Source organism: Staurois parvus, unplaced genomic scaffold, assembly GCF_062004578.1.
Source record: "Staurois parvus isolate SC_StPar_1 unplaced genomic scaffold, SC_StPar_1.0 ptg000845l, whole genome shotgun sequence".
Taxonomy (NCBI): Eukaryota; Metazoa; Chordata; class Amphibia; order Anura; family Ranidae; genus Staurois; species Staurois parvus.
Window position 1 is genome coordinate 1,623,315 of NW_028318641.1, and position 22,236 is coordinate 1,645,550.

General features: G+C 44.0%; 1 protein-coding gene across 2 annotated transcripts in view; it reads right to left on the minus strand.

Moving 5' to 3' along the window:
• Positions 1–22,236, minus strand: part of ASB7 (ankyrin repeat and SOCS box containing 7) — a 104,655-nt gene that overhangs the window by 71,361 nt on the left and 11,058 nt on the right. For both annotated transcript variants that reach the window (XM_089655527.1, XM_089655528.1), the window contains exons 2-3: positions 17,314–17,358; positions 4,353–4,455 (exon numbers count right to left, since the gene is read on the minus strand). The gene's annotated coding sequence lies outside the window, so the exon portion shown is untranslated. The remainder of the gene's footprint in view (positions 1–4,352; positions 4,456–17,313; positions 17,359–22,236) is intronic.

Sequence of the window (22,236 nt, forward strand, 5' to 3'; positions counted from 1 at the left end):
AGTCCGGACACTTTCACCTCCTTCCTGCCCAGGCCAATTTTCAGCTTTCGGCGCTATCACACTTTGAATGACAATTGCACGGTCATGCAACACTGTACCCATATGAAATCTTTATAATTTTTTTTCACACAAATAGAGCTTTCTTTTGGTGGTATTTAATCACCGCAGAGTTTTTTTATTTTTTGCAGACAGAAACAAAATTAAATAAAAAAAAAAAGCTAAATAAAACAAAAAAACACATAAAACTTTTGAAAATAAAAACACACTTTTCTTTGTTTCTGTTATAAAATTTTGCAAAATAAAAAACATTTATTCATAAACATTTTGGTCATGCAACACTGTACCCATATGAACTTTTTAGCATTTTTTGAGATGGATAAAACTTTATTTTGGTGGTATTTATTCACCACTGGAAATTTAATTTTTTTGCTAGATGAATGAAAAAGTCATAACTCTCAACACTTTACCCTGATTCATCTTTTTTAGGCCTCATTCATATAGGTGCACCAATCGGTACACCTGTGCGAAGGGGGATTCTTCACCCCCGTAGGATGCACAGGTGGTCAGATCACTGACAGGTGGACAGCTGCATGGATCTCCACTTGCTACTGTTTTGTAACCTTTACATACTGCTAATGTGCATACTTTAACCACCTCCCGCCCGCCATATAGTACAATGACGGGCGCAAGGTGGTTCTCTCGTTCTGGGAGGACGTCATATGACGTCCTCCCATTCTCACTGCGCATGCGCGGCTCAGGGAGTGCGCAGCGCGGCGATCGGCGGTGCGCTGTGTCCCTTTGACACAGCGGATCACCGATCACGGAAAGAGCCGAAGATGTCAGCTCGGTCATGTGATCAGCTGTGTCCAATCACAGCTGATCGCATGTAAACAGGGAAATGCCGGTTATTGGCATTTCTCTCCTCTCGAGCTATCACGCTGACAGCTCGAGAGTTGAAGAGAGACGGTAATCGGCTTTCCGCGGAGGGGACATGTACACTGATCATCAGGGCACTGATGATCAGTGTGCCCTGATGATCAGTGTAGCCCCAGCAGTGCCACCTGTCAGTGCCTTGTGTCAGTGTTCATCAGTGCCTCATGCCAGTGCCACATATCAGTGCCTACCAGTGCACATCAATGCCACATATCAGTGCCCATCTGAGCTGCCTTTCAGTGTCACCCATCAGTGCCACCTACCAGTGCCGCCTATCAGTGCCAGTCAGTGCCGCCTATCAGTGCTGCCTTTCAGTGTCCGTCAGTGATGCCTGTCAATGCCCATCAGTGCCACCTACCAGTGCCTCCTCATTAGTGCCCATCACTGCCACCTATCAGTGTCCATCATTGCAACCTATCAGTTCCCATCAGTGCAGCCTCATTAGCGCACATCAGTGAAGGAGAAAAATCACTTATTTACAAAATTTTATAACAAAAACTAAGAAAAAACATTTTTTTTTCAAAATTTTCAGTGGTTTTTGGTTTGTTTAAGAAAAAATAAAAAACCCAGAGGTGATTAAATACCACCAGAAGAAAGCTCTATCTGTCACAAAAAAAGATAAAAATTTCATATGGGTATAGTGTTGCATGACCGCGCAATTGTCATTCAAAGTGTGACAGCGCTGAAAGCCGGAAATTGGCCTGGCCAGGAAGGGGGTATAAGTGCCCTGTAGCCTAGCGATTAAAGTGATACTGAAGGAAATTTTTTTTTTTAAATAACAAACATGTTATACTTACCTGCTCTATGCAATGGTTTTGCACAGAGCAGTCCCGATCCTCCTCTTCTCGGGTCACCCACTGACACCCCTGACTCCTTCCTGCTGATTGCCCCCACAGCAAGCCACTTGCTATAGGGGAACTCATGCATGCCCACTTCTGAGCCACTGACAGCCCCCCCACCCAATCTCGCCTCATTGACTGTGATTGCCAATGGCTCCTGCCACTGTCTCTGAGCCAATGAGGAGGGAGAGAGCAGAGAGGGATACTGCTCTCGGTTGCAGCGCCGGATCCCAATTGGGCCCAGGTAAGTATAAGGAAGGGTTGGGGGAGGGCTGCACACGAGCGATTTTTTACCTTCATGTATGGAATGCATGAAGGTAAAAAAAATCTTCAGCCTTTAGAACCCTTTAAAGTTATAACTGTCTAATGTGATTTTCCTGACATGTTGAACACGACAAAGACTTTCATTGTATTGTTCATTTAACCCCTAGACGCCGAATGCGCACAAAAATATGCAGCCTCTTGGAGTCTGGGCCTTGACGGCGAGCGGCCGCATATTTGCGTACCACTTGAAAATAGATATGTGCTGACAGCGCGCGCCTTGCGCGCTCCCAGCACATATGTTCGTGACTCGCGGAAAGGTCCCGATCTCCCCTTGCGATCGGGACCATTTCCGATCATGTGACCGCCGTGAGAGCGAATCACGGCGGTCACATGACCCTAAAACCCCTCCCCACCTCCTGGCTTCTGAAACCTCTTAAAGGGCCGGGAGGTGCCGGTGCAAAGGGGTTAAGCACACGAGACCCTTCCCTTCATAAGATTTTAGTTTTGCAACTTTTAGAGACAGCTGAAACGTGGCATTATTCTATTTGCTGATTTTTAATAACATCTCTCCCCACCCCCTTTCTTATCTTTTGTATAAAATAAGATGTAACAAATAAAGTTTAGAACAGATGCTCTGCCGGCTCTCTGTTTGATCTGTTCTCTGCAATTGCATACTTCTTTTCATTCATCAGTGTCTCAACCAGAAAAATCTATAACAAAAGCTTTATCTATGAACTTGCTTGTTTTTATACTATACTTAAAATGGTTGTAAACCTCAGCCATGAAATATGAACAAAGAATATCCCTCTATAGTGTGTGCGTGTCTCATTCCAGAGCACTAAGTGTCAATTCTCTCTCCTGCCTCATTCCTCTGCTCTCAGTTTGAGTCACTTCTGGCAGGTTTTCCTGACACCGAGAGACAAAAAGGTGACAGGGAAGAATCTTCAGCAGACAGCCTGTGATTGACAGCCACAGCTCTCTTTCTGTGTGAAGAAGGGTGTGTCCCTTCCCTTCAACCAGCTCTCACTGGACTCTGCAGAGCGTAAATTTAGCCCTCTGCGCCCCCACTTTCTGAAAGCTCAGACAAGCTGTAAATTCTGCACTTTGAGCGGATGTAGAACAGTGTTTATCAACCTTTTTTCAGTCAAGGCACCCTTTAAAGTTTTGGACAATCTCAAGGCACCATTTCAAATTATGGACAGCTTTGAGGAACCCCATTCTAACATGAAAAAACTAGGTGGTGATTTAGGGCTCGTTCACACTTGGCTGTTTTGCCAACGCTTGCCAAACGCCCCTATAGCGTTTGGCAAGCGTTGGTACGGCGTTTGTGAAGCGTTTAACGCTCGGCAAACGCTCCGCAAAACGCCGCATGCGCGGTTTAGCGGCGGTTGCTAGGCGTTTGCCGAGCATTAATAACGCCCCACAAACGCCTATAATGCAGTTTGAGTGGTGTTACCGCTCCGCAAACGGCCCGCAACCGCACCGCAAACGCCGGCCGGGCGTTTGCGGAGCGGCACCATAGACGAGAATAGGAGGCTTCAACGCCTCCTGACTCGTCCAGAGCCGTCCGTTTTGCCGCGACGCAAACGCTTCCGTTAGAACAGCACCATGTGCTGTAATGTGCAGAATTGGCAGAGGCGTTTGGGAAGCGGTAAAAACGCTTCCCAAACGCCTCTCTGCCGCCTGCACACAGCGCTAGTGTGAACGTAGCCTTATTCTTCCAAATCAATACACTTTTGCGCAGTGGTACTGACTAGTATTCCAGTGTTTCTCTTCTCGCTCAGTTTTTTCCCATCACTCAGCTAATATAACCCAAGCGGGCAGGAGAGGGGCAAACAAGAATTCTGTACAGACGACCGACATCCTCCTCATCAACTGATGAAGTCATTGGTTGTTGGAATCATTAGCCGTAATGTTGCATAATTAAAAAATATGAATTTGTGTAACTAAAAGGCAGGCTTGTTCCACCCGCTGGCTTGTATACAATTTTTGGGCAATTTTGTATGCATTTTGCCAAGGCACCCCTGAAGAAACCTCAAGGCACCCTGGCTGGAAAATGCTAATGTAGAGAACAGAGGACTGCAGACTAACAGATACAACTTATGTAGGAGAATTTGTTTCATCTCTGTATCTCCTGAGGCCAGTCACTTCACTGGGTATATGTAAGGGTTTACAACCACTTTAATGAAGTAAAACAAAATAATAATAATAATAAAAAAAAAAAGATTATGTTTATGTGCATAGGTGCTACACACTATACAGGAGAGAGGGAAAAAAAGAACAGACTTGCTGTATTCATAAAAACAAAACATGTACCTCTCACGACTTTGTCACACCGTCTTTGTGATATTTCGAATGCTTCTCATATGGCTTGATCCGCTGCCGCATTGCATTGCAACAGAAATAAAAAAGTCTTCACCTTGTAATAAAGAAAAACATGACAATTTATATTTTCAAGTAACACGCTGTCAATATAGAACATTGCTACTTGGTGCAATACTCTCCATTTTAATTCAAAGATTACAATGCAATAAAATATTTTTTTTTTAACCTCCTCGGCGGTATGATTCTTTCCAATTTTTTGTGCTGAAAGCGGTACCATTTTTTTGCATGGAAATATGTAGTTTTTTATTGTAGGCTGTAATTTTTAGTAATAACTCACTGAAATCTGTCCGAACAAGAGTCTAGTAAACATCCCGGGTATTATAAAATTTGAAACACGAAATCATAAATTATAATTTAATAAATAATCATAAAAAATAATAATAATACATTTAATTCAATAATATAATCAAACCAAAAACACAAAAAATTCAAAAATTTGAAATACAGAGGCAAATTCGCACATCGCTGAGCAAAGTCGCAAAATCGTTTTCAGTGATGACGAATTTCCCCCACGAATCATTATCACTCAATTCTGCAAGTGGTTCTGATTTACTATCGCTGTTCTAAAACCGCTTTTGACGTAAAGGGACGCTTTTTGGACGCCATGGACTTTTCTAAGTTTCCAGGCAGAAAGAACATTCAAAATGCAGGCAGGGCGCCGGACAAAGCAGTAGGGACCAAATATATGTGAAATGCATTGAAACAGCAATGACAGCAAAAATGAAATTTTTTAAAAATTTCAAATTTCCCGCCGGTTCCGACGCCCGTACGTCCTGACGTCACAGGGACCAGAACACAGAAGCCAGATGCCGGCATCAGCCGAAGGAGATGGCCGGGGACGCTGCAGGGGACACATCGCGGGAGCGAAGGACAAGGTAAGTGCTGCAGGGACCCCCAGAGCAGCGCCGCAGGGTAAGCCCGAGTGTAGCTCGGGGTTACCGCTTTTGGTATAGAAATTTTACCCCGAGCTCCACTCGGGAATACCGCTAAGGAGGTTAAACTGAGGATTGTACTTCTATCCATGTTACAGCAACTAAAATTTAAATGCATTTTCTGAACGAATGCACAGCATTTTCTGATGGCCTCTCCACCATGTCCCATCAGAGAATCATTAAAGCAGAGTTCCACCTCGGAAAAAAAAAAATAAAAGTCAGCAGCTACAAAAACTGTAGCTGCTGACTTTTAAAATGCAGCCACTTACCTGTCCCTTGGTCCAGCGGTGTCCTCACCATGGCTGGTTTCACCGGCCATCTTCTCTCCCTGGCGCCAGCATCTTCAGTGTGGGCACCCGGCTGTGACAGCTTGCGGCTTCACAACCAGGTTCCCACTGCGCATGCGCAAGAAGCGCTGCACTTTGTAAATGGCCCCCTAGTCTTCTGGGATCTGTCACGTGTCCCAGAAGACTACAGGGAGGGAGGGGAAGGACAACGTCCGCTTCCGATCGCCTAGGCCAGGGGTAGGCAACCTATGGCTCTCTAGCTGTTGTGGAACTACATTTCCCATGAGGCATTGCAAAGATTACAAAACTGACACAGCTATGACTTGCAGAGGCATGATGGAACTTGTAGTCCTGCAACTCTCAGATTACCTACCCCTGGCCTAGGCGATTGCAGTGGAAGTGGGAACGGGTACCTGTCAAATTTGGGTACCCGTTCCCCCAAGGTGCCAATCCATAATGGGGAGCCGGGGACAAAGGCTTAAAGCGGAACTTCCCCTTTTGGGTGGAGCTCAGCTTAAGAATTTGCAAATCATTCTCTGAATAGCGCCTGTGTCTGATGACTGACCTCCTGTGAACACAACGCTTTAGGCCAGCCACTCAGCATAGGAACCAGAAGCTAGTGGATATCATTGGAGTAGCAATGTCTATGTCCGTGATATCCAGCTTCCAAGGGCATTGGCCAGGTATGGTATATACAAGTTGGAACAACGTAACTATGTAAAAATATATCATGCCTGGAATTCTTCTTTAAATAATGAATTCTACACACATTTAAAAAAAAAAAAAAAATTATAATAAGACGCTTACATTCTAACTCTCATCACAGCTGACAGATAAAAATAATCAGCTGCTTATGTCTAGCGGTTCCAAAAAATCAAAATTGCTGAGCTTGTGTAAGAAATCTTCCTGAACCGAGGAGAACGTCATGTCATCCAATACATGAAGTACAATAGTAAAAGCCCTTTCACGTGGAGTTTCAAAAATAGTGAAAAATGGAAGATTAAATCATTACAGATAAAGAAGTACAACAAAAAAAGTTTGCAGGCTCCATGTACACTAGTGTTTTTTTAAGCTCAAAAAAACACGGGGAAACTGGGTTTTTTTTAGTAGCGTTCAGAAACATTTAGTTAGCTTTTTTTTGTTGTTTTTACAGTGTATGTAGTGGGAGAAAAAAAAAAAAAAGCTAGAAGCTAACACGCACACTCCGCTCCTCACAAGACCTCCTCTCTAGTTCCCTGGTCTCCTCCTCCCATGCCCGCCTCCAGGACTTCTCCAGGGTGTCACCCATCCTCTGGAACTCCCTGCCCCAACCCATCAGATTATCACCTACTCTCCTCTCCTTTATGCGCACCCTGAAAACCCACCTCTTCAGGGAAGCCTACCCCACCCCCTGCTAACTTGCCGACCTCCTCCACTCTTCCTACCACTCCATCCCCCACAGCTATCTCCTCCTGTGCCACCATCCCCTCCCTCCTAGATTGTAAGCTCGAAAAAGCAGGGCCCTCGATCCCCTCGTGTTTTGCATTGTATTGGTATTGTTCTGTCACATGTTCTGTCCCCCTCTGTAATGTACAGTGCTGAGCGAACCATTGGCGCTTTATAAATACTGTATAATAATAATAATAGTAGCACTTAGCATTTTTTCTGCTGGAAAAACACTCCAAAAAATAAAAACTCTAAAAAAATATTTTTTTTCTGCTCCTAGATGCTGAGGCTCAAAAAATGCTAATAGCCTAAAGTAGTGTGCATGGACACACAGGAGAACACTATTTAGCTTCTAGGAGCAGAAAAAAATATGCTAATAACAGCTTCTAGGCTTACCCCGACCCCAGCTAATACTGGAATCCACTACTCCTCCTACCAGTCCACCCCCCACAGCTAATTACCTCTTGTACCACTATCCCCTCCCTCCTAGATTGTAAGCTCCCAGGATCAGGGCCCTCTAATCCCTCTTGTATTGAACTGTATTGTTACTGTACTGTCTCCCTCCACAATGTAAAGCGCTGAGCAAACTGTCGGCACTATATAAGTCCTGTATAATAATAATAATTCTAGGAGCTTAAAAAAAACATTAGCGTGCACTGAGCCTTAAACTTCAAGCAATGTACCACAAAGAACAAAATGTCTGTAGCTTTGATCACAAACATTGACCAGGAATCTGAAAATTATAAATCACTGAATGGTCACTCATTACTTTATCCAATTTCATTTACAAAAATAACAATATTTAACCCCTCGCCCTCCAGAGGATTTACCCCCCTTCCTGACCAGGCCATTTTTTGCGATATGGTGCTGCGTTACTTTAACTGACAATTGCGCGGTCATGCAATGCTGCACCCAAATGAAATTTACGTCCTTTTTTCCTATAAATAGATCTTTCTTTCGGTGGTATTTGATCACCTCTGCGGTTTTTATTTTTTGCACTATAAACAAAAAAAGACCAACTATTTTGAAAAAATATATTTTTTTTTACTTTTTGCTAATAAACATGTCCAGTAAAAATATCTTAAAAACATCAAATTTCATCATAAATTTAGGCCAAAATGTATTCTGCTCCATGTCTTTGCTAAAAAAAAATCCCAATATGTGTAAATTAATTGATTTACGTGAAAGTTATAGCGTTTACAAATGGCAATATACATATACTTAGACACTGAAATTTTTTATATTTTTTTCACTAGTAATGGTGCCGATCAGCGACTTATAGCGGGACTGTGGAGGGGAACTGACTTGGTCTAACTGACATCCACAGTGACACCAATATGGTCAGTGCTAATAAAAAGCATTTATATATAAAAAAAGGAAGTAACTCAGCGAGCGCTCAATACAAATAAGCGGCTATGCACAATAAAAAGGAACCATAAAACCTTCCAAATAACATAATAATCAGGGTAAGTGCAGCACTAAAACCACAAAGATGTACAGAGTTCTTCAATAATTCAGTGTAAATCATATATATAAAAATTCTAAAAGTATAAATCATATGTGCATAAAAAGTCCTTAAAAACAATGGAGCTCAATGTGACTTCACGTGTTTCCTCAAACAGATAGGCGAGAGGCAAGGTGATGGATAAAATGCGCACTCACCGGACGCGCAATGGTAATGCGCAGTGTATGGTATAGTGGAGGTCTGCCAACAGGTCCCTCTCAGCATAGGAACAGGATCACCACAGGATAAGCAGATGTCATCAGCCGGGGGTCCCCTTAAAGGACACGGGTGCAGCCTCTTCAATGTGGTGTAGTGGTCACCAGGGGGAGCTCTGGGGATTTAAGTGCTCGATGGAGAGCAAAAGATGGAAAAACCCATAGTGTAGTAGATTCAAATGATGTTTAATGAGAAGTAGAAATAAAATAAAAATAAAAAGGTATTTCCTTACATGTGAACATTGGAAATCTTGCGACAACCATGAACAATCAAATAACAACCATAGGGTTGCTATGAGCACTAACCATCTGGTTTGGTGATAGGGGCCGCCGGACCTCCTTGATCCGGCGGCGTAACGTCAAGGCTTGCAGGCTCTTCCAAAACGCTTTTCGTACGCGTGTACGTCCTCAGTTGGCGACCCCAACTGAGGACCACTACACCACATTGAAGAGGCTGCACCCGTGTCCTTTAAGGGGACCCCCGGCTGATGACATCTGCTTATCCTGTGGTGATCCTGTTCCTATGCTGAGAGGGACCTATTGGCAGAACTCCACTATACCATACACTGTGCATTACCATTGCGCGTCCGGTGAGTGCGCATTTTATCCATCACCTTGCCTCTCGCCTATCTGTTTGAGGAAACACGTGAAGTCACATTGAGCTCCATTGTTTTTTAAGGACTTTTTATGCACATATGATTTATACTTTTAGAATTTTTATATATATGATTTACACTGAATTATTGAAGAACTCTGTACATCTTTGTGGTTTTAGCGCTGCACTTACCCTGTTTATAATAAAAAGCATTGACACTGTACTAATGGCACTGGGCAAGAAGGGGTTAACATCTGGGGTGATCAAAGGGTTAACTGTGTGTGGTTTTATTATGTGCTGTGTGTGTACTTTACACTGTAAGCACACTGCTTTGTTTGGCTGTGCTATGCAGAGCCATATGGAGTAGTGTGCAGGAGCTGACAGGGAAGAGATCTGTGTTGTTTATACATAGGTCTCTTCCCCCGTTGGTAATACTCGGAGATCACCGGGTGCCAACGGGGAATCACCTCCCGGGACCCAGTGATTGACAGCCGAGGCCACAAATGGGCCCCCTACCCAGAACTGCAAAATCATGTATATATACACGTGATTTTGCGCACCCGTTCCACCCTGTAGCAGTATTTCTGCTATATGGAGGCACAGAAGCGGGTAAAGTGAGACTTAAATGTATCTGAACACCACAAACTGAAAATGCCATTTATTTTTAAATGCTAAAAGAAGTCCTGCTGGATCCCTTCAGGCTTGTTCCTTTTGCAGGTGTAGCTATGTAAAACACTATAGTCTCATTCACACCATATGTGCAGAAAAACAGATGGAAACTAGTGTGCAGATTTCACTTGCAGAGGCATCATTTTTCATGCAAGCTTCAAACAGTTTTTTATATGTTGCAGATTCCCGCACAGAAAGAATCTGCACATACTACCCATGCTGAAGTGTGAACAGGACACATAAAGAACAATTATTTTTTTGCAGAACACGTGCAGAAAAACTAACGTGGTATAAACGAGGCCAAAAAATAAGTGCCTATACTGTACCTACTTAAAGACCAGGTATTTTCTTATTTTTTCAATCACACTTATTTTCATTTTAATGAAAAGAAAACACAACACATAACCCAATTATTGGGTAAAATATAAAAGATGATGTTACGCCGAGTAAATAGATACCAAACATGTCACGCTTTAAAACTGCGCATACTTGTGCAACAGCGACAAACAGCATAAATTTTACTATCCATAAGCGATGCTTTAAAATCCTTTACAAGTTACCACTTTAGATTACCAAAGGAGGTCTGGTGCTAGAACTACTGCCCATGAACTGACATTTATAGTGATACCGCACGTGTGGAACGATTGCGGTTTGCGTGCGTGCAGGACAAATCATGGGTTCGTCTTTGTATGCGAGCATTTGAATTTTTTTTCCACTGTCGCTTTATTTTTTTTTTCTTTTGCGCTTTTACTGCTGTCACAAGAAATGTAAACATCCTTTGTGACAGTAATAGGCATGTGACAGGTACTCTTTATAGAGAGATCTGGAGTCAATAAGACCTGCCCTTAAAAGCATTCAATACACCAAGGTCGGTGTGACCAAATGCTTTTCTATTTTAAAAAATGGCGCTGTTTATATTCGAAGGTCATCGCTTCTGGGTTACTATATCATACAACCAAACAAAGACGATCCGGTCTTTGCTCGGCTCTATGATCAGCCGGTGGAAGCGCCAGATGGTCGATCAGAACTGCCAGTGGTAAGGGAGATCCCAGAAAGGCTGTGGAAGGTGGTGGTGGGGGGTAAAAGCAATTCAGCAGCCAGTTAGCTGCTCTGATTGCTTTTACAAGAGAGCCAACTGTCGGCTCTACAAAATGGTACCAGCTGTAGGTATCATCCTGGTATAACTACTCAAACTCCAGCGATGTCCAGCTGAACTGCTTAAAATCTAGTAATACCCTGTCTCTTCCTACTCTGCACATGCGCACTTACTCTCTATTTTTTGGCATTGCCGAAAATGTGCAGGCAGATCTGCTGACAGCCTTAAACTACTGCTTAAGGACTCTGGACTTCAGCAAAATGGCATCCTCCAGCAAGAATAAACAGGAGCAATGCTGCAGGCAATTTACAGCACACACTAATTTTGCTAGCAGAATTATTATTCTGAAATGTATGTTCCTTGCTAAAGAAAAATCTTTTTATTAAGTTGTTATGGGTAAAGTTCCACGTATTAATTTTTAACCTCCCTAGCAGTCTGATTATGTCAGTATTTCGGTGCTCAAAGCGGTACATTTTTTTGCATGGAAATATGTCGTTTTTTTATTGTAGGCTGTAATTTTTAGGAATAACTCACTGAAATCTGTCCGAACAAGAGTCTAGTAAACATCCCGGGTATGAAAAAATTTGAAACACGAAATCATAAATTATAATTTAATAATCATAAAAAATAATAATATAATAATAATAAATGTAATTCAATAATGTAATCAAACCAAAAACACTGAAATGTGAAATATAGCGCCAAGTTCGCACATCGCTGAGCAAAGTCGCAGAATCGTTTTCAGTGTCTGATGAGGAATTTCCCCCACGAATCATTATCACTCAATTCTGCAAGTGGCTCTGATTTACTATCGCTGTTCTCTAGCCGGTCTAAAACCGCTTTTGACCTAAAGGGACGCTTTTTGGACGCCATGGACGTTTCTCAGTTTCCAGGCAGAAAGAACAGTAAAAATGCAGGCAGGGCGCCGGACAAAGCACTCGGGACAAAATGTATGTGAAATGGTTTGATACAGGAATGTTATACTATGTGATTTTAGTTTTTTTAGAAAATGTCAGTTTTTAACATTTTCAAATTTGCCGCCGGTTCTGGCCCCCGTACATCCCGACGCTCACAGGGCCCGGAACACGGAAGCTGGATGCCGGCATCGGCCGGAGGAAATGCAGGGGACACATCGCGGGAGCGCAGGACAAAGTAAGCGCTGCAGGGAATCCCTGAGCAACGCTGCATGGTAATCCCGAGTGTAGCTCGGGGGGGGTTTACGCTTTTGGTACTGAAACTTTACCCCGAGCTACACTCGGGAATACCGTCAGGGAAGTTAATATTCAAACCAAACTCCCCCATTCATCCATGTCTCCATGCTTTATTTTGTTGAGAAATCACTTTCAAAAATACCCACCCGGCATTTATGGCCATGGCCATCTTGAGTAAGGACAGTTGTTTCCTGTAGCATTTACTTGCTGGAATCCATCTGCCCTTAGCTCAGGTATACAGGCAGGAGAGTGTGCTTAGCTGAGAAAGACTCCTATGACATCATTTTGGCCTAGGCCAGAAACCAGGAAGCTACTGATGTTAAAAAAAAAAAGTTTAAAACATGTAAATACCTTCCTATCTATTTGCAAATGCTAGCAGCAGGATTAAACATAGTTCATGTTAATTGAAAGAGTTTAGTTTCACCTTGGCATGCAGCTTCCAGGGTACATACCAAGACTGTACTCCTGAACAGTAGATGTAAATGTGCCCGTCTGAGGTCAGCAGTACAATTTTTCAGTCATGGAAGAGGTGCAGCATTAGCATGTGAAGAACGGGTCAACACTGTCTGCTGGTAAGTCAGCTGTATTGGGCTAACATGAAAGCTTGGCTGCTGGGGAGAGGCAGCCTGAAACAGATCTCTGAGACAGAACAGAATGGAATGTAAACTCTGATAAGGAAAGGCTGAACAGTAAGGCCCCATGTACACGGGACACTTCTGAACGATGGAAACTGCTGGAAAACGTAGGTTAAAAACCGTCTGTTTAGCCGCATTTGCATACCGCGTTTATGAGTGTTTGCGGTTAGATGCGATTTTTAAAGATAACCTCAGGAGACCTTCCAAAATGCCCAGAATGCACTGAAAAATAGTAAACAATTAACCATTTCAGACATTTTGAGAGAAATAGAGAGAGCAGAAGCAGAGAGAGCAGTATTTGTTGAGATTAGCTGTCTTTTTTTTTTGTGGTGTTTGGATGTGTTCCGGCTCATTTCTGTCTGGAAATTATTGCAGCCGCGTCTAACATATTTTCTTTCATGCAAAACCTCAAAGTACGGTGTACCGGGTCCATTTAAATACCGGGAAAACACTTTGCATGCATTTTTCATGATGAAAAAAGGCTCTGGACAGCATCTGGAAATGGAAGAATTAAAAAAAAAATTTTCAAATGCAAACGCTTATAAACGCGGTTAGCTGCATTTCCAAGTGTTTGAAATGGTGATAAAATCTACTCCTGAACGAAAGTTTTCTGCGGTCAAAAAAACGACTGTAAACTCAACTGCCTGTAAATGATGATGTGTACACAGACACATAGGAAAACATTAGGGAGAGTTCAGGGGCTGATGGAAAAAAAAAACTGCTCAACAGCTCTTAAATGTGCGTTTATCAGCTGCAGTGTACACTAAAGCACTTTCTGCTGTTGGAGGGGTGACTGGGAAGGAGGTATAGCACTTTCCGTAATGTTGTTAAAAAATGACACATACTGTATATATATTCAGTTATGTCTGACTCTGTGATTCTACAGACCAGCTCGCTGGGCACCATGTCTGAAATGCTTTCAGGTTTCCTTCCATTGATCTGTCTTGGCAGCAAGACTTTCCTCAGTCCTCCACATTAACTCAGCTTGGGACTGGTGGGAAAAACATGATTAGCCAACCTTTACACATACTCTAGAGCCAATTTAGACAGGAGCCAATTAACCGACCAGCATGTCTTTGGGTGTGGAAGGAAACCGGAGTACCCGGAGGAAACCCACACAAGCACAGGGAGAACATGCAAATTCCTTGGAGATTTGAACCAAGGGCCCTAGTGCTGCAAGGCATACATGGTAACCACAAAGTCACTGTGTTTGAGCACCACAAAACATCACCATAATCCCATGTGCACACGAGGGCCAGATGTAGCAGACCATCCAAATCTATCATGCCCCACTCTTAACAAATGTGTGAACTCACACTAGATTACACCTAACCAGGGGCGGACTGACAACTCATGGGGCCCCCGGGCAATAAGGAATCATGGGGCCCCTGTGTCCTTGCCCACACTCAAAAAAGCCTATAAAAAAAAGGTACCAGGGGCATTTCATGGGGCTCCCTACTGACCCCGGGCCCTCGGGCAGTGCCCGAGTGCTCGAATGGTCAGTTCGCCCCTGCACCCAACCCTCCTATAACCAATTAATCTGCACAGCAGCCATTTGGAGAAGGTAGAGATTATTTTTTCAATTAGGAAAGAACTTAACGTGGAACTACTCCGCATTTGGGCACCACAAAACCTCTTATTGACGTCATTAGGTTGTGCAGTCTTCTGTAGGCTGAAAGGACCCTGCTGCTAGATAGTCAATATCAGCTCAGGCAGTAAATTAATAAGGGCCCTCTTCCTCTGCATTGAAAATGTTAGCAAAATTGGGACCCTATGCTTCATATCAGCACAGTAAAAAGGGCTTTCAGCTTAAGGTTTTTTTTTTTAATAGATTGAGGGCCAGTTCACACTACAAAAATGCACTCCAGATACATTTTTGGTTACAGTTCACACCACACGCAGTTCTGGTGCAGTTTTGATACAGTTTGCTATGTTCCAGTACAGTTCTGTGCAGAAAAAATGCAGCATGTTCTACTTTTTCTTCTGCACCGGAAACTGGCTGCACTGGTGTGAACTAGGGCCATTGGAATACATGGAAAACTCAGTGCATGCATTTTTGATGCAGAAAAAAAGCACACTGAACTGCATGTAGTGTGAACTATCCCTGAAAGAGCAATCAGTTGGGGAAGGGTGGTATTAAAGGCCAAATTTTTACAGCAGTATTATTATAAGCGCCTACTGTACATAGTGTAATGCTTCTTGCTGAGTGATCCACAAAAACATACTCATGAACAGGGGCGGACTGACCATTTGGAAACTTGGGCACTGCCGAAGGGCCCGGGGTCAGTAGGGGGCCCCATGAGATGCCCCTGCTGGTACCTTTTTCATAGGCTTTTTTGAGATTGGGCAAGGACACAGGGGCCCCATGATCCCCTATTGCCCGGGGGCCCCATGAGTTGTCAGTCCGCCCTGCTCATGAAACCAGTAGTGCTCTGCAGGGATCTGCCGTGCCTCCATCTTCTTCTGTGATGTCATAGGCAGGGCATGTGCTGCATAACCAAGCGGACAGCTTCAAGTAGTAGAAATAGAGAGCCACCCCCCTCCCACCTTCGAATAACAAGGTCCAGCATGCACAGTAGAATAACCCCCCACCTCCAGTAATGCATGACTTGGGTATCCCAGGAGACCAGCAAGAGAAACATCATTCTTGCTTAGAAGACTTGGATGAAGTTCAACCAAAAAAAGTAATGAAAGGAATATTTACAATTTTGAGAGAGGGAGGGTGATGTGATCGGATGAGATGGTAAAAGGTGGCCCAGAGGAGGGTGAAGGTGCCCTTTAGTGAACAGTAATGTATGCTAGTGTTACGTTATTTATACTTGCAGTGGTCTCTGAAAACCTATGCACGGTGGATCACTTTTCACAGAGTGGTACTGACAGCAGCAGCCAATGGCTCCTGTTGCTGCCTCTGTATCCTGTGAGAGCAGGGAGAGAGCTGCTCCAGATGGGCAAAGCGCTGGATCGAGTAACGACTCAGACAAGTATTTAGGGAGGTGGGGGGGATACTGGAACTTTTTTCTTGATGCAGGGAATGCAGGAAGGTAAAAAGTGTTTTACCTTTATAGCCACTTTAAAGCTTCAGAAACGCTCCTCAACTGCTCTATTTTCACCACGAATGCAAACTAGGTCTAAAGAGGCTTTAATACTACTTTACTATCCTCCTAACAAAGTGCCGTTAGGCCCCTTTCACATGGGTGATCCAATTAGGCCCACCTGTTAGTTTTTAAAGCGGACCTGATTGGATGGTCCATGTAACCCTATCGATTGGTGGGGATCCGTCCCCCTTCGTCTAGGTCAGTGGTCGGCAAGCCGCGGCTCGCGAGCTACATGCGGCTCTTTACACACTTTGATGCGGCTCTTCTGTGTGCCGGGCGCCCGCTCCCCTCCCTCCTCTCGGGCGGCCGCCCCAAAAGTCAGGACTCTGCAGCTAGCCCAGCAATGGGCAAACTACGGCCCGCGGAGCGTGGCAAACATTGGCTGTCAGGATGCGTGACGAACTCCTCTCCTCTCACAGTCCGCCCTGAAGACCGGAACGGCGCGGGAACACGGCGAGAGGAACGCGCGGAGCAAAGGTAAGTGAATTGACACAATATGGGGAATGAATTACTATAGGGGGGATGAATTACTATATGGGGGATGAATTACTATATGGGGGATGAATTACTATATGGGGGATGAATTACTATAGGGGGGATGAATTACTATAGGGGGGATGAATTACTATATGGGGGATGAATTACTATATGGGGGATGAATTACTATAGGGGGGATGAATTACTATATGGGGGATGAATTACTATGTGGGGGATGAATTACTATGTGGGGGATGAATTACTATGTGGGGGATGAATTACTATATGGGGGATGAATTACTATGGGGGATGAATTACTATATGGGGGATGAATTACTATGGGGGATGAATTACTATATGGGGGATGAATTACTATATGGGGGATGTATTTTCAGTTTTAAAAATGTGGCTCTCAAAATAATTTTCAATCGTGGTTTTGTCGAGATTTGGCTCAGTTGAAAAAAAAGGTTGCCCACCACTGGTCTAGGTGGATCAGATCGGAGGGCAGTTGGGTGTATACAGACATCCAGTCTATCAGTCTATTTAGTCCTGGCGACACACAGAGCAGAGTGGGCTGTCATCCGTCCACTTTGCTCAGCAGGGGTCAGCGGACAGATCTATGCTGAGCAAATTGGATTCCACCCTGTGTGAAAGCAACCTAAATGCTTTGCTTTGTCCATAAAACTATTCTTTACACTAACAAACATGTTTTTTTAATCACAAAATATAAAGTATAAAATGAATGTCTTACCTTTGGTCTTTTCCTTTCACTTCCACAAATTCAAGAACGGTAGACCTATTAAATGCAAGTGAGAAATACATTGAGAAATCATGGCTAAACAAGAATCCCAGAAAATCAGAAATAAAAACTGCCTATGTTGCCCCAAACTAACTAGATTTACACTTCCATTGTCCAGTGTTATATTCCAGTACAGTCAGAATTATCTGCTTCGAAAATATTTTTGCCAAGAAGTGACCCATCATTTAAAGCTGATCTCCAGGTTTACTGGCCCTTTATTCAGTCTATCCTGAATGCTGCGGCCAGACTCATCCACCTTACTAACCGCTTTGTATCCGCCACCCCCCTCTGCCAATCCCTCCATTGGCTTCCGATTGCCCAACGCATAAAGTTCAAATTACTAACATTGACGTACAAAGCCATTTACAACACTGCCCCAAACTACATCACCGACCTGATATCCGTATACCACCCAAAATGTACTCTCCGCTCCTCACAAGACCTCCTACTCTCTAGTTCCCTGGTCTCCTCCTCCCATGCCCGTCTCCAGGACATCTCCAGAGCTTCCCCTATCCATCAGACTGTCACTACCCTCCTCACCTTTAGGCGCACCCTGAAAACCCATCTCTTCAGGGAAGCCTACCCCGCCCTCACCTAATTGCCGATCTCCTCCACTCTTCCTACCACTCCATCCCCCACACCTATTTCCTCCTGTGCCACTATCCCCTCCCTCCTAGATTGTAAGCTCCAAGGAGCAGGGCCCTCGAGCCCCTCGTGTATTGAATCGTATTGTTACTGTACTGTCTCCCATTGTAATGTACAGAGTTGAGCAAACTATTGGCGCTATATAAATACTGTATAATAATAATTTAAGATTGTTTGGGCCAAGCTTGCCCAAATGAACTACTTGCTACACTAACAGGTGCGCCCGTTGGGTGTTCTGTATGAGCCGTATGTGGCTGAGGCTACATACAGTACACGGAACTGTTCCGGCAGTGGGATGGGAACTTTCCTTCCCTCTCCTGGAACAAAATTCAGGACGGCAAGCTTTGCATTCTTTGTATTCAATCAGAAAATACAATGCTTCCTGTAAATGGCTGAGCGGCACTCAGTCTAACTCAATTTTGTTCCAGGTGTGGGACGGGAAGTTCTTGTGCCAGAATACATCGCTGTATACTGTATAAAGCTGAGGATACATACAACTTATACAGTGCGCCCAGTCAGTGTACCTGTGTACAAAATCATTTGTTTGGGCCAGCTTGGCCCAAAAAAAAACAGCTAAAGTGTAAGTAAACCCAATTTTGAATCTTTTACCTACAAGTAAGCCTTTAATAGGGCTTACCTATAGGTACTGTAAAGATCTCCTAAAAATGCACCATTGAGGAGATTTGCTGTAGAAGTGCTGGTGATGTCACCGGCGCACTGTGCTCTCAATGGACAGCATTCTGTTCATTGAGAGTGTCATGTGCGGGAGTGATGACATCGCAGCTCGGCCAATCAGATGGCTGCAGCTCGCAAACCCTGAAGGAAGACCGGGTGAAGCTGGAAGCCTTGGGGAGCCATGACAGCGCTCTACTGGAGGGCTTCGTTTTCAGGTAAATCTTTCATAATGTGCTAGTATGTGATGCGTACTAGTACATTATGCTCTAGCAGGGAGAAGACTTTGTAGATTTTTTTATTTGTGTTTTACTACTGCTTTAAAGTGACAGTAAATGTGGAGATCAGTTCTACAGGATAAATTCATCTTTCTCTATAAAATATTAAATACACATATTTTTGCAGGAAAAAAGTGCATTTATTATTTCTTGCACAGGCACCAGAGTAATGTCAAGGTCCTGCAGACATGTCCTCCAGCTTTCAGTCCATACCCCTGTATTGGGCTGTTAGAAAGCTGGGAGGACATATCAATGGACTTATTATCACCCTGGCATTTTATTGAGAACTACTATCTGCTGTGGTGGTAGACAGGACTTGTAGTTTCTCATTCACAAAATTACTGTGAATGAATGACACAGCTTCACTGTTTTCCAATGTGACAGCAGGTGCAGGGCTCTGAGGAAGAGGCAAGTCCTCGAAACGCGTCAGTCTTTTGGATGTCTAAACTCCCTATTGCGGACTGTTACTCAGCGCGGTGTTGATCCAGCTGTTCTTTTATGATGTGCCTTGACTATATTGTCGTTTGTGAGTACAACACCTACTTTATTATTTCTTAGTAAACATTTTTTATGGTAATGCACTAGGCCTGTGCGCCCTCTTTTTGTTCTTTCCCCATTTTGTTCTTTCCCCTGCCTGCTGACATTGGGAGAGGGGATCAGGGGTGCAAGGAGAGGTGCTGAAGTGAGGTAGACCCGAAATACGAGCATAACATGTTCCAAAAGTTGAATTTATCCTTTAGGGCTGGTTCACACCTAAACTGCATAAGAACACAGCCCACATTCCTGTGCGACTTCATTTGAATGGGCTGAAATCGCACTGGATCATGCAAAAAGAAGTGCATGCACTACTCCTCAAAAATGTACTGCAATAAACCACATGGTACTGTGGGGTACTATCAGGGGCGGACTGACAACTCATGGGGCCCCCGGGCAATAGGGGATCATGGGGCCCCTGTGTCCTTGCCCAAACTCAAAAAAGGTACCAGGGGCATTTCATGGGGCAACCTACTAACCCCGGGCCCTCGGGCAGTGCCCAAGTTTCCAAATGGTCAGTCCACCCCTGGGTACTATATGATCTAATGCAGGTAAATGCACTACGTTTGGGATGTTGTAAGAATATATTGACACCCACAGCACACCCAGTGCATTTTGAACGCAGTGCTGGAAATGCGTATGGAACACATTTTTCCTGCAACATGTCCTGGTGTGAATGAGTTCTTAGGGCCCATTCACACCAGATGCAGCCGGATGTATTTTTGACTGCATTACAGTCCAAAATCCTGGTTATCTTAAAGCGGAGTTGCACCCAAAAGGGGAAGTTCTGCTTTAATGATTGGTCCCCTATTCCCTATTAAGGATTGGCAGCTTTGGGGAGCGGACACCCGAAATTGACAGGTACTCGCTCCCACTTCCGCTGCGATTGCCTAGGCGATCGGAAGAGGAAGTTGTCCTCCTACCCTCCCTCCCCGTAGTCTTGTGGGACACGTGACAGGTCCCAGAAAACGACGGAGCCATTCAGGAAGCGCAGCGCTACTCGCGCATGCGCAGTGGGCACCCGGCTGTGAAGCTGCAAGCTGTCAGAGCCAGTGCCCACACTGAAGATGTTGGTGCCTGGAATACAGGAGAGCCGGTGAAACGGGTTGCGGTGGGGGCAGCGTGGGATTGTGGGACAGGTGAGTGACTGTTTTTTAAGTCAGCAGCTACAGTTTTTGTAGCTGCTGACTTATTTTTTTTACAGAGTGAGTGGAACTCCGCTCTAAGGGCATAGTTCATACTATTGCAGTGCAGTGAATAAAGTACAGCAAACTGCATTTTTCTGCAGTGTAAAAGCGCAAGTGCATGTAAATGCGCAAAAATGCACTGTAACACAGTGCTGTGCACATAAAAGCCCAAAGAAGATGGAAGTGACCTCAAAAGAAAAGCAAACTTGTGAAAATGCACATGTAAACACGCCAAATGTTTGTCATTGTGCACGCAAAAACACGCAGTTTCCTGTGTGAATGGGCCCTTGAGAGAACCTCTACGGAGGCTTGATGTTCATTCCACTTGCAAAAATCAAACTGGAACACAGGAAATAATATAGCGATGTACAACAAAGTATCAATATGCATAGAATTCATATCTGACCTCCACGTCAGAACAATGTAGCAAAAGCAAACTGCAATGAAACGAATGGCTACATTCATGAATCTGCTACAAATGTAGCTATGTGCCAAAGTTCGCATTTGTTTACAATTAGATTTATCACCTGCAACGTTCTCCAACTGGGAAGAATGGGGACATATACCTTTTATATAGGAGAAGTATCTGAACCAACAAAATCCATATACCTTATTTAAAAAAAAAAAAATGGCTGCACAGTTTATATAAAAAGGGACATTTGACTGATGACATGTTAAACTTTTACTGCCCTGTCTTATAATACCAACTTTAAAGAAGAACTTCAGGTATGGATATTTGTATATAGTTATATTTGTCCAGCTTGGACCGATGTAACTATGTATATATCTCCTAGATTGTAAGCTCCCAGGATCAGGGCCCTCTTTTCCCTCTTGTATTGAACTGTATTGTTGCTGTATTGTCTCCCGTTATATTGTAAAGTGCTGAGCAAACTGTTGGCGCCATAAATCCTGTATAATAATAATGTATATAAATCCTGTATAATAATAATAACATAACATACATGCGGGATCTGTCATCAGTAAATCAACCCCTATGAACCTACAGATGGTATTCATTGCCTAGCCTTTTTGTTTCACAGTCGATTGTGGAGTTTCAACACTGAACTATCTATCTACTACTGTAAATAACCACTGAGAGCTGAAGACAACAGACAGGTCAGTCAACGTTTGAACAGCAGAATCCTCAAGACCCCAACAACTGGGCAGCACAGTGGCTAAATGGTTAGCACTTCCGCCTGGCAGTACTAGGGTCGTTGGTTCGAATCCCAACCACGGCACCACCTGCCTGGAGTTTGCAAGTTCTCCCTGTGCCTGTGTGGGTTTCCTCCGGGTACTCCGGTTTCCTCCCAAAGACATGCTGGTAGGCAGGGGCGGACTGACAACTCATGGGGCCCCTGGGCAATAGAGGATCATGGGGCCCCTGTGTCCTTGCCCAAACTCAAAAAAGCCTATGAAAAAGGTACCAGCAGGGGCATCTCATGGGGCCCCCTACTGACCCCGGGCCCTCGTGCAGTGCCAGAGTTTCCAAATGGTCAGTCTGCCCCTGCTGGTAGGTTAATTGGCTCCTGTCTAAATTGTCCCTAGTATGTGTATGTATG